Genomic DNA, 16645 nt, shown 5'->3' on the forward strand with positions numbered 1-16645 from the left:
GAACAGAAAGTGTAATAGTATACTTTGCTATTACATTTTATGTTCAATAACAAAAGAAATATGAAAATACTCTGTAAGATGATAAATAAATAAATAAAAATATAATATTATTATTTGTGTATATTATTATTAGTGTTAATGGTTTCTTAACTTTGTTGGTATATTTTCCAGAGTTCGTTTTTTAATGTTCTGTAGTTATCTACGTGTTTTAACTTTCTTGGTAGGTTGTTGACTTGCGTGGGTGATGTGATCTCACAAAAGAACCGTATGAGTTGTTGGAGGGTGTGGGGATGTAGAGAGTTGTTGTACGATATGTGTCTCTGTGGTTTCATTTAATAATATTAACAATAATTTTAATAACAAATATTAATTATTATTAATTAGTAATATTATACTATATTATATTATATTAGTATAGTGTTATTATATATACTAAATATATGCAAGGCTTGTGTAGCTCAGTGGAAGTGGCAAAATTCATCTGGGGGTTCTAACTATGAACCCATCAGAAGATCCACAATATTCCACGACATTGAGGCGGGAAGACTCGGCTTAATAAACGTACACCTAAAATCTCTAAGTGCGAGAGCAAAAATCATAGAGAGAGCTTACACAGAGGAAAAAGGGTGGAGCGGATATATAATATATTATATGCAGAAGATAATGCCCGACATAGTAATATGTTCCCTTCCGCATTCGAGTGGCAAAACACCAAGAATGTTCCACGAGATTGCGGAAGGCTACAACTTCATCAATAATTACATTAGAATAAACGAATTCTTGAAGATTAGATCTAAAACATCACCCATCCAACTCACGCGCACAGTTATACCATCACCACAACACCGGGAGATTGAAAGAGGGACATTAAGACTATTAAACGCATTGAAAAAAGCTTTCAATCTGCCCATAAATCCAAAATTAGAAATCTTCTACTACAAAGTACACCACACTTGTTTGCCCACCAAAATATGGTGCGAACAAGTGCGAAAGGGATCCCACTTCAAGATCCCGCCAGATGTCATTTTTGCCCCAACCAGAAACACTTTACCACTTAATGATATACTGCCCTCACATTTCCCAAATATGGAACACGGTTCAAACATTCAAAAAACATAAAGACCTTTAACAGAACACACATTATACTGGTTAAACGAAGGTAACATTAACACAACTAAAGCAATCATCATCATAACAACATTGTACTCGATCTGGACATACAGATACGACCAAATCTACGGAAGGGAAAGAGGACCGGACATATTCAGGAAAATAAACAACATATTAAAAGAAATAATCACCGATATCATAAACAGAAATAAAATAACAAAACACCAATGGCGGAAAATAGGTCTCATCTCAGAATTCGAAGAACAACTGCAAATCATAGAAATAAAGGACCCACCATAAATAAATACATAAACAAACCCATACACGACTTTTTGTAGAACGCGAAAGGATAAAATAAATATACATAAACGAATGAAAAACATATTGTACACTTTTTCATTAAGCTGTATAACCAATTTTACATTGATTGCTTTATACTATAATTAGTTGTATTTTTGTGAATAATATTGGTCAACTATAAAGGTTGTAGTTTAGTTTTATGTATCAAAAATGTCAATGGCAGTCTATATAGTGGAAGAATGTGACGACACTCTACTGATCCGCTGGGTAATCTCAACTCTCTGCCAAAATGTAACCCTCTCTTTTATGTTAAAGCAACACTGCATATGTATATACAGAGTTGCAATCCAAAAGAGATAATAATGGCGGAATAAACCATGTAATGATGTACTGCAAAAACAAATTTTAAAGTAATTATATGTAAAGAATATGTATGATATGTAAAGTAACAATCCAAAGAATTGTAAAATAGTCTTGGTGGAAATAGACAGTGGGCATGTTATAGTGTTGTATATGAAAATAAAATATCAATCTAAAACCATTGTATATAGAAGCAAACATCGTATGCATGTAAATAGCAATTCATTTCTTTAGATAAGATAAGAGCATTCTATCCAATCAATATGTAGCTTATGCTATATGAAGAAAAATTACTGCTCAAAGAAATGAAAAGGACTTTAGGTGGAAATAGACTCTGAGCATGTTATAATGTTGTACATGAAAATTAAATACCAAGGTAAAAATTGTATAGGGAAACAAACATCGTATGTATGTAGATAGCAACTTATTTCTTAAGATAAGATAATAGCATTGTATCAAATCAACTTGTAATTTATACTATATGATAAAAAATGACTGCTCAAAGAAATGAACAGGACTTTAGGTGAAATAGACTCTGAGCTTGTTGTAATGTTGTACATGAAAATGAAATACAATATAAAACAATTGTATATGGAAACAAACATCGCATATATATATATATGTAAATAGCAACTTATTTCTGAAGATGAGTAATAGCATTGTATTAAATCAATATGTAACTTATGCTGTATAAAGAGAAATGACTGCTCAAAGTATTGTAAAGGACTTATGGCGGAAATATCCTCTGAGCATGTTATAGTGTTGTACATGAACATGAATTATCAATGTAAAATGTTTCCTTTGAAAAGCATGCTATGTACATATTGTATATATCTGTAAATAGCTGTATATATATTTATTCTGAATGTATATAGATGCTTTGGATTAATAAATACCTAACCTAACCTAACCTAACCTAACCTAAACGCCAGTGGATGTGGCGTTTGCACACCACGGCGATTGGCCGCACGAAGGAAGACTTGGTTTCTAGTCTAGTCGGCAACTAGAGGAAATTTTTCTAAGCCTTTTTTCAACCGGTTCCCTAGTTAGTCTATCTCTGGCACGGGCAAGCTGGTTTTTCCTCCCAGAAGCTCGGGATTTTTGTCCCATAAACTCAAGAAAATCGACCGTAGAACCATATTATTTCAGACATTAAATACGAGTGTTAGGGTTAGGGACCACGAGATGGCAGCACCTGTAGAGCCGTCTCTCTTCACTGTGTGCCACTTAATTAGTGATAACCTTGGGCCAGCTATCTCTGATTGGGTACCAGTGGAGATTGAACTGCCCACTCAGTCTCCAAAAAGTTAGGTAGGGCTAAAAACGGCCTCGCCTACTTCTTGTATATACGGGAATAAAAAGGTGTTAGCTGATTTTTTTTTTACTTAATTATGGCATAATCATAAAGAGTATTAGTGCACTTATGTATACGGTGTAGCATGTTGACAAATATAGTACGCATTTAAATTAGTTATCATGCACAAGACTAACACAACAATAATGTAGTTTCCTCAGGCCAACATCATTAAATTAACTTGTGCTAATTTTCATTCACATATCCCATTCTGATCACCAAAAATTTATATTATTTAGTGTAAAATTGATTATTGCATTATTAAATTAATTTTTACGATATTGGTTTGATTAAAAAAAAAGGTAGTCAGAAAAATATTTATGCATTGTAACTCACCATAGTACTGAGGACATACAAGTACTTTGGACAAACATAAAAATAAATAACGATTTATCTGAAGAACTAGCAAAAAGAAAGAAAGCTGCATGGCTATCATTCAACAGACTAAAAGAAACACTGATACAAATCTTAACATCTCTCCGAAGGCAAAACTATTTAATAGTGATATTCTACCATTACTCACATATGGATCAGAAACATGGAACACGACAAGAAAAGAAGAAGAAGGAGAGACTCTCAGAATAACTTAGTGTGCAATAGAACGCAGGATTTGTAACATCAGCAGAATGGAACATGTTAGAAACACGGAACTAAAAAAGAGATCAGGCATAAAAGATGTGGTAACTGCAGTAGATGAAAGCAAGATGAGATGCGCAGGTCACATGGCCAGACTCAACGATAATAGATGGACATATAGAATACTCAACTAGCAACCAGGAATAAAGAGAAAACAGAAGACCACCTACAAGATGGGAAGTCCACTAGTGAAATATATGGGTATAACATGGAAGAGAGAGAGAGGCTCAAGATCGAGATCGCTGGAAGCATCTTTGGGACCTGCACTCATGGAGAAATCCTGAGTGAAACACGGGTCCATCAAGGTAATTAAGGTAAATTCACCATAGAAGTCAGCGGAGCAGGGGAGGCAGCAGAAGGGTGTTAACTTGTTGAAGAAATGCATACCGTGGAATATAACTTGACCTCGCATATAACTCGCACTACTGATTTCACTTTACGAAAAAAGATATTAAAGTGTCTTGCATATATACCTCGCACAGAAAAAATGTTTAAACGTGTTCATGTCGAGGCGATAGAAACTCGCTCCCGGTGGTTAACAACACGCCCTCCCCAACATCCATTATATACTGTAGATGAAAGAAAAAAAATTAGTTTTATTGAATCCCTGAATAAGATACAGAGTATTTTGCAGTCTGTGCAATATATTTCTCAACAAATAGTGCAATTAGAGACCTGGAATAAAAACGGTGCAACTAATGAATCACATGTCCCCACTCACAGACACCATGCTGTATAGCAGCATTTCCCAAACTTTTCCTGACAGAACACAGAAATCCTGATATTTTCACGGAGCACCTTGGTGATTTTGTAAAGTATTAATTAATAATTAATTGTTAATTTATCTGATTTTTATTAATAATTAATAATTGATCATTAATTATTAATTAATTAAACATAGACATCATTAAATTAATTTGTGCTGATTTTCATTGACATATTCCATCTGATCACCAAAAATTTATAATCGTATTATAAGTACTTACGAGTGAATGCAGACTTTTTTGTCCTGTGTGCTGGTAGTTTTTCCCTACTTTTGTACATCCTGGAGATCGCTTTGTAGGCTGGTGGTGGATGACTCACTATCTGTTGCATCACAAACACCTTCAATAAGAGATTTCTTAATACCAAAATTAAACAAAGTCTCTTGTCTCTTATTCATATTAAAATTTAAATCTTCAGGCCTATTACTTTTAAAAAATCACGGCACTACGGTTTAGAAACTTTCACCTTATAATACGAACTTGCGAAGAAAGTATTCAGTATTACTAGATTTGAGAACCGAATACAGTCTACCTTGATCTTCAGTTTTAGTGAAAAAATTTTCTTTATACTTCCTTGCTGATTGGTCACTAATATTTGCAACACAGATATTATTTCTTTCAGTTTTGAGAACAGAGGATATGCCGCCCATTGTTGTAATTGGCTTGCAGGCAATTTTTATGATCGGTCATAAACAGCGATATTCTCTTTACCGATTACTGAAAGATTTCGATGTGTGAAAATTAACGATAATTCATGAATATTTCCATGTTTAAAAATATGCCGCTTGGTCACTGATATTTGCTACATAGATGTCATTTCTTTTAGTTTTGAGAACAGAGGATACGTCATCCATTGTTATAATCCGCTTGTAGGCAATTTTTATGACTGGTCATAAACAGTGGCATTCCCTCTCCCAAATGTTCAAAAGTTTCAATATGTGAAAATTAACGATAATTGATGATACTTCCACGTTTAAAAACACATGGCTTGGTCACTAACATTTGTTACACAGATGTTATTAGGCGTTCTGGGTCTGAGCTTTTCGACATATTCAACGAATATTATTCTCCCCAGAATATTTCTGGGGAGAATAAACTACAGAATATTTATTCATGAAAAATGCTTAGAAAACTAAAATGACAAATTCCAGGAAAACTTCTCGTGGAACACTTATTCACCTTCTGTGGAAAACAGTTTGGGAAACCCTGCTGTATAAACTCGAGCAAACTAAATGTTGCACCAGAAACACAGTATCTAATTAAAAACTATTGTCCAATTTTTCAATTATATGCAGTTGCGAATTCTCCATGCTTGCTGCGCAAGCTCATTAATTGAGAAAGAAGTAATATTTATTTGTTAATAAATGCATGCATTTATAAGCATTCAATTTAGGGTTTTATTTTTGTAGACAGAAGAAGTCTTATGCTTGCCCGGTAATAATTGAGCTTTGCATTGTATATTGAAGGTTGATGCTTGCTCGTCTAGTGAAAGATACCTTGGCTTTCTCGGTTGTAGGAGCTTCCAGGTCCTAGCTGCAGTACTGTGATTTCGTGCTCGTGCATAGCCCTTTTCTGCTTCTTTCTTAAACACAGACCATACACAGTGAAAGTAGCTCTAGCCAGTGAGCTTCAGCCAGCCTTTACAAGTGTGCATGTTGCTTGGGAAAATTAAGTTACAACTAACTTTTTATGACGATGTTATTGACCAGTTCATAAAGAAGAACCGTAGGGTAGAATTTGTATTCAAGTAGCTAAATTGATAAAAAGATAGAATATCATTTGTAAAATAAATGTTGTATTTGTATGATTAAATGTACATAAATTTCTAAATATATAGTTTTAAATAGTCAGTAATCATTATTTCGTTAATCAGACTTCAACCACACCTCTCACTCCCTGAATGATAACAAGAGCAAGCATGTATTTCAAGACTAGCATTCGCCCCTGATTATATAAATAAGTGTTTGTTTGATTGCATTTGAAATTCTCCATTGTCATTATGACAGATCACAAAGGCTAACTTCAAATAAAATTCTACCACAAATTGAAACATGCCATATAATGCTTGTGTGAGTTCCCCTGCCAGCTCAAACGCAAACAAGCAGCAATAAAAAAAACAACAACCAAGGGTTGAAACTTTGTGTGAGTTGAGCCTGCTGGTAATGAGAAGTTCTGTCGGAACGATAAACGACACACAGTCATGAATGTGTTAAAACTAAAAAATATATAGTGAATGTTGTTATGACAGTTGCAGATGTTATGGGATTCTGTTGAAGAGAATTAGCATTTCAACTCAAAAATTGTCGGTTGCATTTGTCTTTGGGTGGTGTGATCTTTTGTTAATACCACACCAATTATATTCACGTCTTCATAGCTGCTCTCTCCTGTAAAACAAAATTTAACTTTTACGTATTGTAACAATTAAAAAAGGCTGAACAATTTATAAGCGTATAAAAGGATATCATATGTAAATCATTGACGTGCCACCTCTGGCACGCGTGCCATAGGTTCGCCAACTATGTTCTAAGCTATTATTTTATATTCTCTTCTCCCAGATCGCTTATCTTGAGCGTTCCATTTGGGATGGAAAATATCCCACCAGAGCAATTCATTTTGTGAACACCAGGTTTTTTTTTCTTCATTCATTCTTTCTTTAGTTCCCCCCCCCCCATAAGGTGGAACCGAATTCTAGGAACCTAACAGAGAAGCCGCTTTGTATTAATCAGTGAAACGCCACCTTCGTATTATAGTTTTTAATTAAAAGAGCAATCCTATGTGTGTTGATTTTAATTTGGGAAGACGTACTCTTGTAGGTACAAGTGTTATTTCTATAAAGCGCAACCATATAATTGTGGAGATATAATTTTTTCATAGATTTAGTTTGATATCTGATCGCGATGAGTCTTGGACTCCTTGGAGGTGTCAGGAATAATAATAATAATAATAATAATAATAATAATAATAATAATAATAATAATAATAATAATAATAATCTATTATTGGTAAGAATGCCAACCAGGGATTATAACTGTTTCTCTTTCAGCATGTCTTATTTAATGTGTTGAAATAATTTTAGTGCATGTTATCAACATAAAAATTGGCCGCTAAACTTTAAAGCAAGCACCAATAATAATAATAATAATAATAATAATAATGCTATATTTACATGATAGTACATAAATTGATTTGCGATTAAATTAAATTAACTGCATAAAAGATGATCAGAAGACAGTAATTGTTTTTTTTTTTTTATTTCACAAAATTTTTTTTCCCCCGTGAAAACCCTTTATTGGCGAGTTTTGTTTGAATGAAACGAAATGGAGTTTCATTCAAAACTTACAAATTTTATTGTTATTGTATCTGAAGCAGGAAGAACATATTAATAATATCAAATTACAAGCACGGTTATTCTTATTTTTATTTTATTTTTTGAATGCTTTCATTTAAGAAATCAATATTACAATAATAATATCATTTAATTAAAAATCGACAATAGTATTACAAGCATTTAATTTAACAAACAATGAACAAGGGTATTTTCCACAGAGAAACATTATCAGTAAAGTAAGTGAATTTATAGCAAGGGTTTATAAATGACCAACTGTCTTATAACTGCGGAAAATATGCGTAAAAACAGGGAGGAAAAATTTTAACAAAATTAACTGGGCTCAGCCGGGATTTGAACCCGGGACCTCTCGCACCCGAAGCGAGAATCATACCCCTAGACCACTGAGCCACGATGCTCATTTTGATATAAGGTATATTTTAATAAATCATCCATTTTTTTTAAAAAATGTGTTTACTTTTTGTTCTTAATGTTATTTTAATAAAAAAAGTATTATTTTTTATGCGAAACATAATACAACAAAATTCATTACCAATATCTGTTTCATACTATACACGAAATATTCGAAAAACTAGAACTTAATTTGAAATTTGAAAACTTTCTAGAAACATTTTGATAAATGTAGCCCTTAACTTTATAGCTTGCAGTAAGTTAAAATTTTTGTAACGTTTCATAATTGTGTAACAATAATACGTATTGTTTAAGAAAATTTACAGTATTGCATGCTGCTGCGAAATTCAGATGCCGGTTTACAAACTTTTAACTGTGAGTCTGTATCTTATTTAATTAATGGGTTCATTAATGTGGTTTGTTAAGCGAGTTTATTTTTGTTAGTGTTAGCTAGTATTCGTTTTTGGGAAGGGATGTATGTGGGGTGTTGCCTTTGTTAAGCACGACATACACATATTGGTATAAATAGTGCTTTCAAAGCTCACGAATAGTGAGGCGGGCAGTCGATGTTGGCGTTCGTCATTTTGAGATTTGGATTATGGCCAGTTAGATTAACTGTCTATCTCTGCAAAAATAATGGCTTTTTTTTTTTGTATATTTGAAGGTTTACTGTAGCGTTTTGAATATATATTATTACGGTATTAAATCATCAATACTTAATCAGTAACTTTAAGATATGTTGTGTGAAATGCGTTGTGTGATTTTAACTACTAAATCTTTGTCAGTACTAGAAGTTCCTTGATTATTTAGCTTGATATACAGAGAGGTTTAGAAGGTATTGTTTTCAGGAATATTAAATCATGAAAGTTGTATATTCAGAGGTGCTAGAATTGCATTATTTGATAATATTGTACTAAAGAATGGTATTAATTCTTAGTCAATTCTTCACATTTCTCCTTTGTTCACTGTCATACCCAGCCCACTGCATGCAGTGGATTTCACCAGTATAATATATACATGCCAACTCCATTCCATAGTCCAAAACTTTCTATTTTGCAATATTGCTTTAATATATGTTTATTCAAATCTGGCTAACAGCAGTGACTCAAGAAGAATAAAGTTATGGAACTGCTTGTCTCCAGTAGTATATCAACAGAGTTAATCATCTGCCATACCTTTCTCTGAAGAAATTGAAGAAAAAAACTATTGTGAATTTTCAGATGTGGGGGGGGGGGGGCTACATGTTTCCATTCATTGAAACATCTGGCTGAGCAGAAACCTATCAAGGTATCGGTCATCTTTTGTAATCTAACATGGGCATGGATGTGTCTGACTGACTTTAGGTGGGAAATAAATTTCATGAGTTGGATGAGTTACATGTTTGGGCTGTAGAACATGTCATGCTAGAGGCTAAATTGAGTCAAAAACAGCACATGGGAAGAAATAAACAACTTTAATGTTTTTAGTATTTCAACAGATTGCCAGAGACATCAGGGAGTAGAGTATAAATTGTTACATACATGCACAAGCAACACAAAGTAGAGTGAAACTTTGACTAAAGTCCCAGTTAGAGTGGCCTTTATGGGTGCTAGTGCTTAAGAAGTAATGTTTTATATATTTTGGGAAGTTTAACACATCCATGTGTACAGGCCTCCAAAAATCCACTCGCCACAGGAAAATTATCAGAGACAAGAGGCAAGTGAATTTTCAGCTGGGTTCTAAATGCCTTCAAAATATATTATTTTCTTTGCATAATTTAACACTTTTTTTTGTTTTCATTTTAAAACATCTTATTTACTGTCAAGTTATTTGATCAGGAGAAGTTGCTAAAAAATTTATTAAATAAGTTTTATTTCCAACCAGGAGATGGCATCCTATGTGTGGAATTATTATTATTATGACCCTCATGGAATCATAAGCTTCGTTGCAGGAAGTCAAACTAGTGAACACAAAGTATCATACCACTCCTTAAAATCATCCACAGTCTCACCATTCACCACCCTCTTAAGCAAAATGCATTCCATGCTCCTATCACTCTCCATGCAAACAAACTTACTTCCTACCCTTTTATTCACCACCTCCTTTTGCAACTTTCAAGGTTGGCCTCTTGTCCTTGTTCCTTCCCCTCATTCCACCATGTGAAAAATCTCCTCAGTGTTAGCATGATAATAACCCTTCAACAGTTTAAATGTTTCAATCATATACTCCCTTTGCTTTCTATCCACCGAACTCTGCAGTTTGCATGCCCTCAGTCTATCCTCATAATCAAGGTTGTACAGTCCTACATCATTTTTGTTATGTCTGTGCACCCTCTCCAAGGTTACTCCATTCTCTTCAAATCCTGCTGACCAGTTTTGAGCACAGAAATCCAGATGTGGTCTGATCAAAGTTTATACAATGGTACTAGCACACTTTTATCTCATGGTCAGTGTTCTCCTGAATCTTACAGCAGTTCTCTGAGATGTCTTCACAACCTTTGCAGTATGACCTCAGAACTTAAAATCTCTTATCTAAAATCACTCCTTGCTTCCACCACTTCTTCTGGTATAACTCCAAGTGAGTATACAGCATCCCATCTATGGATCTCATATTTTTAAACTTTATATTTAGTTGCATTAAACTGGCATCCCCATGCCTTTGCCCACCCTTCTAGCTTATTCAAATCAATTTGAAGAGCCAGAACATCAATACTATTACTAATAACCCTCTCAAGCTTCACATCATCTGAAAACTAAACCTATCCCTGTAGTCCTGTGACAATATCACTGACATAAAGAAAATATGGTTTTATGGAAGAGATTGATACAATGGAATGATAACCCTTTTATCTCTGCAGGTCGGTGTCCTTCTCATTATTGCAACACTCCTCTGTGTTACCTTCGCCACCTTTGGAATATGTCCCCTAAATTTCAGGTTTCTATCAATCATCAACCCCAGATCTCTTGTCTTCCCTATTTCCTCCAGTTTTAATCCTCCCATAGAGTATGCAGCATCTGATCGATGTGTCCCAAACCTCAAGACCTTACATTTTGCTGCATTATACTGATACCCCCATTCATTTGCCCATCTATCTAGCCTATTCAAATCCTCTTGCAGGGCTACCACATCTGCACTATTACTAATAACCCTTGTTATTGTTATGTAGGAACGTTCTGTAATTAGCAGCAAGATTTAATTCTGGTATGCTTAAAGATCTTATGAAGGTCTTCCAAATATCAGGCAGAATTAATCCTTGGTTTCTATTTAGGTTGTGTTTAGAACGGATCGCTGTTATGGCTTCTTTTATGATTAGGGAGCAGAAATCCTCCTCTAAGTAGGGCATGGAGCTTTTGTCCCATTCTATGGTATGGTTTTTCCTGGAGAAATGAAATGCTAACCCCGAATTTTCTTCTCTGTTATTGTTTACATCTCCTATGTGTTCCTTTTTTCTGATTTCAAAACTTCTAGAGGTCTGACCAGTATTGTTTAATATGCATGAACAGGGGATGTCATAGACTCTGACATATTTGAAGAAAGGATGACTGTCTTTCGGAGATCTGAAGAATTGGCAGATGGTCTTTGAAGGTTTTAAAGCCACTCGTATTCCATGTGGCTTGAGGAGTGTAGCAATCTTATTGGAAACTGTCCCTGTATACGGAATCACGATAGTGGAATTATAATGTATTTCTTCAGGCTGTCGTTGTGGGTCACAGAAAAGTATCTTATGGATCAATTTTCTTGGGTAACCATTGTTTATAAGGTTTTTGATATCGGGTATAGTTCATCTTTGAGGTCTTTATCTTCTGTAGTGATGAGAGAGGCTCTATTTTTTAGCATGTGTACGATGCTTAGTTTTTAAGAAATGTGGTGTGAAGAAGTGAAGTGGAAGTATTGACCTGTGTTGGTTGGTTTGTGATACACTGTAAGGCTGGTGCATCCATCCATTTGTTTCTTAATTAAAGTGTCCAGAATTGGTAATTGTTTTCTTTCTCAAGTTCTAAGGTGAATTTAATATTGTGATGGAAGAAGTTGATCTTGGTAAGAAAATCAAATGGATCCTTTTCTGTGTTTTTCCATACAATGAAAATGTCATCCACATATCTCCACTACACTATGCGTTTAGGGTCTAGTTGAGACAAAATTTCAATTTAAAGTTTCTCCATAAAGAGATCTGCACAAGGGGGGGGGTGAAAGAGCACTGCCCATTGCAAGGCCTGTTAATTGTTGGTAAATTGCTGTATTCCATAGGAAGAAATTAGATTTTAAGCAATGATGGAAAAGAGAAGTAATGTCTTGAGGGAAGAGGTTTCTTAAAATGCTGATTACTTCATGTACTGGAATATTTGTAAATAATGATGTAACGTCCAGGCTTGCAAGAAGGTCTGTATTGGAGATCAAGATGTTATATAATTTTTCGACAAAATGTTGTGAATTTCTTATATAAGTATCCGAATTACAGATGTGTGCCTTGAGGAGACCTGCGAGGTGTTTCGATAATAAATAAGTGGGAGAATTAATTCCATCAACTATAGGCCGTAGCGGTATTCCATAATCTTTCAAATTTAATCAATCTCAAATCGACGTACCCGGTGTTTTATTTCCCCATGGAGGTTATTCAAAAGGTCTATGGAAGAGATTGATTTCAATTTGAGTTTATATAGGTCAAAAAAGTCAAACTGTTAAATCAGCTTACTTTTTTTGAAAAGATGCAGGAACTATAATATTATTGCTAAGTTTCTCATTATGCAAGAACGGTTTCATTCATGAAGAGCTAAAGACATATTTTAAAACATCCTTGGCACTTTTACGTGAGCATATACAAGATATTAGATTTGAATTAAGCAAAGTAGATATTATTATTATTCAGGCCTCCTTGGAGTCAAAAGACTCATCGAGGGAGGTCCTTCCTAAGACATAAAGTCTGTCAAGACTCATCGAGGGGAGGTCCCCCCCCCCTAAGAAACACAAAGTCTATCATACCACTCCTTAAACTCATTGACCGTTCTCGCTCTCACCACTCCATCAGGCAATGCATTCCACGGTTCAACCACCCTCCACACAAAGAAACCACTCCTCACCCTCTTGCCCACAGTTTCCTTTTGTAACTTCCAGGGATGGCCTCTTGTCATCACTCCTTCCCACTGTTCAACCAAGCAAAAGAACTCCCCAGTGTCAACCCTCTAACCACCTCTCAACAGCTTAAAAGTCTCAATCATATCACCTCTCCTTCTTCTATCCACCAAACTCTGCAGTCCACATTCCCTCAGCCGATCCGCATAACTAACATTGTACAGTCCTGAAACCATCTTTGTCATCCGTCTTTGTATCCTTTCCACAGTTAATTTATCCCTTTCAAATCCTGGGGACAAAATCTGAGAACAGTAGTCCAAGTGTGGTCTGATCAGAGACTTATACAACGGAATGATGACCCTCTTATTTCTGCAGGTCAGTGTCCTTCTCATAATTGCAGCAATCCTCTGTTTTACCTTTGCAATATGTCCCCTAAACTTCAGGTTTCTATCAATCATCAACCCCAGATCTTTTGTCTCCCCTACTTCCTCCAATATAACTCCTCCCATAAAGTATGCAGCATCCCATCGATGTTTCCCAAACCTCAAGACCTTACATTTTGCTGCATTAAACTGACATCCCCATTCATTTGCCCATCTATCTAGCTTATTCAAATCCTCTTGCAGGGCTACCATATCTGCACTATTACTAATAATCCTTCCCAGCTTCGCATCATCCTCAAACAACTGAATATCCCCTTGCAATCCACTGGCAACGTCATTGATATAAAGGTTAAACAATATAGGTCCTAGTACTGAGCCCTGTGGGACCCCACTTGTAACCTTCTGTCTCCTTGAAACTGCTCCACCATACACAACTCTCTGATACCTATCAGACAGTCAATCCTGAATCCAGTTGACCAATCTGATATCCAGACCCATGAGCTGCAACTTAAATATCAGCTTATCATGTGGCACCCTGTCAAATGCCTTCACTGAGTCTAAGAAAATTGCAGTATGTGCCTTTCCCTCATCTAATGTTCTTGTAACTTTATTATAAAAGGCTAGCATATTGCTAAAACAAGGGCGCCCTTCACAAATCCATGTTGACTCTCACAGAATTAATGAACAGTTTTAGTATTTCAGTTGTTTTACATCAATTTTTACCATGAAGAAGCCAAACAGCTAAGTTGGCGAAACTTGTCGGTAGTTCTTACTTAGTTTCAAAGAAATTTGACGTATATAAATCCAAATTGAAGTTGATCTCTTCCATAGTTCTTTTGGTCAAAAATAACTTATTATTATAAAAAAATATGGTTTTATTATTAACATCTGGCCTATATGGATCAGACTCATCATGGGAGTTGCACACAATGCTCATCCAACCATGCCTTAAACCGATTCAATGTGTTTACACATTCACAACACACTCAGGCAACCACTCTCCATGCAAAGAACCTGCTCCTCACTCCTCTGCTCACACATTCCTATACAGTTTCCAGCGATGGCCTTGTGTTATACTCCTCCTCTTCCATGTTAACCTGATAACAATCCCTGACTAGTTATATGTCTCAATTATATCCCCCCCTCCTTCCTTCTATTCATGAGACTTGGCAATTTATATTCTCTCAATCTATCCTTGTACTTCACATTCCAAAGACCACTGATCACCTTTGTGAATCTTCTGTGGACTCTTTCCAACATAGCCTCATCACCATGAAGATCCAGCGACCAAATATGTGCACATATTTGGTCGCTGGGTCTTTCCAATAATTCATATGAGGCTTGATCAAGTCCTTATACATTGGCATCATAACCTCTTTATTTCTGAATGTCACAGACCTTTGCATCATTGCCATTATCCTTATATAATATTATAAGGCAGGTGATTATAATAATCTTAGAAATCAGCTTTGGAAAGTTCCATGGATGGAGGAATTGGAGGCAAGATATCATCAGTGCTGGGAACTGGTGAAGGAATGTTTATTAGAAGCAATGGCAAGTCATATACTACGAATGAAAAAAGAGAACACAATTTGTTGTAAAGTGGATGACAAACAATATCAAATGGGAACTACAGGTGAAAAAGACATTATGGAAGAGATACAAGGAGATAGGTGGAGAGCAGATACATGAAGAATATAACTCAGGCTAGGGGAGTAACTAGTATGGTAAAGAAGGCAAAACTGGAATTTTAAAAGAGATTGGCCCTGAGATCCAAAAAAAAATCCTAAGGAATTCTTTTGTTATGTGGCTAGTAGGAGGAATGATTGTGGAAGAATGATATTGTTGGATAAAAATGGAAATAGAGTGATGACTGATGCAAAGGACATACTGGATCTGTTCAGTGAACACTTTATTGGGGTATTTCATTCTGGAGGAGTAGGTTTTAATACTAGAGGGATGGATCAGGTTTGAGGTTTAAAACAGGAAGAGGAGTGTTTTAAATACTGAGTATTTAAAATATTTGAAAAGCAATGAGACTGGATGGGATTTAACTATGGATTTTGAGAGAATGCACTAAAGAAGCGACAGGTCTGTTGATCTGGCTTTCCAATGAGATTCTTCCACAGGAAAGGTGCTCAAGGAGTATTTCCATTGTGTAAGTCGGTGATAGAATGGAAGTGTGAAATTAGACTAGTTTGTGTTTCATCAGTAGTTGCTAAGATTTTGGAGAAATTAGTGAGGGATCATTTACAGCATTGGGCAGATGAGGATAATATAATTTGTGAGAGTCAGCATGGATATGTTAAGAGGCACTCTTGTTTTAGTAACTGATTGCCTTTATAATAAAGTAACATGAGCGGTTGATGAGGGAAAGTCATATTCTGCTTTTTTTTTGGGATTTTACAAAGGCATTTGACAGGCTGCCATATGATAAGCTAATATTTAAGTTGCAGCACATGAGTTTGGGATGTCAGGTTAGTAAATTGGGAGGGAGCAGTATCAAGGAAGCAGAAGGTTACAAGTGGTGTTCTGTAGGGCCCAGTGCTGGGACCTGTATTGTTTAACCTTTATATCAATGACATTGTCAATGGATTGCAGGGATATATTCAGTTGTTTGCAGATTATGTGAAGCTGGGAAAGGTTATTAGTGCAGATGTGTGTAGCCCGTCAAGAGGATTTGAATAAATTGGAAGAAGTTTATTCATATGTGGGCAAATGAATGGGGGATATCAGTTTAATTAATCTAAATATGAAGTGTGGGATGCATTGATGGGAGGCTGCATACTTGGGAGGAAGAATTATATTTGAGGAAAGGGATCTTGGGATAATGATTGATAGAAACCGGAAATCCAGGGAACATATTGCAAATGTGGTCAACGTATCCTAGAGGATTGCCGGAATACTGAGAAGGACACCGACTAGCACAGATAAGTTGTCATTGCATTGTAAA

The 16645-nt window shown here is 35.4% G+C and overlaps 1 protein-coding gene and 1 non-coding gene across 5 annotated transcripts in view; one reads left to right on the plus strand and one right to left on the minus strand.

The window, feature by feature from the left end:
* Positions 1 to 8188: 8188 nt before the first annotated feature.
* Positions 8189 to 8260, minus strand: TRNAP-CGG (transfer RNA proline (anticodon CGG)). The gene has a single exon. It is a non-coding gene; the product is annotated as a tRNA-Pro (tRNA).
* Positions 8261 to 8401: 141 nt separating this feature from the next.
* LOC150092613 (reactive oxygen species modulator 1) overlaps positions 8402 to 16645 on the plus strand; it is a 32519-nt gene continuing 24275 nt past the window's right edge. Inside the window, exon 1 of one of the 4 annotated variants that reach the window (XM_090414606.1) lies at positions 8402 to 8516. The gene's annotated coding sequence lies outside the window, so the exon portion shown is untranslated. Of the gene's footprint in view, positions 8636 to 8813; positions 9096 to 16645 lie in introns of those variants that run through there. The other 3 variants (XM_090414604.1, XM_090414607.1, XM_090414605.1) reach the window with 3 other exon arrangements.

This window comes from Typopeltis vanoorti, chromosome 25, assembly GCF_054136105.1.
Source record: "Typopeltis vanoorti isolate ZY-2024b chromosome 25, IOZ_Tvanoo_1.0, whole genome shotgun sequence".
Classification (NCBI taxonomy): domain Eukaryota; kingdom Metazoa; phylum Arthropoda; class Arachnida; order Uropygi; family Thelyphonidae; genus Typopeltis; species Typopeltis vanoorti.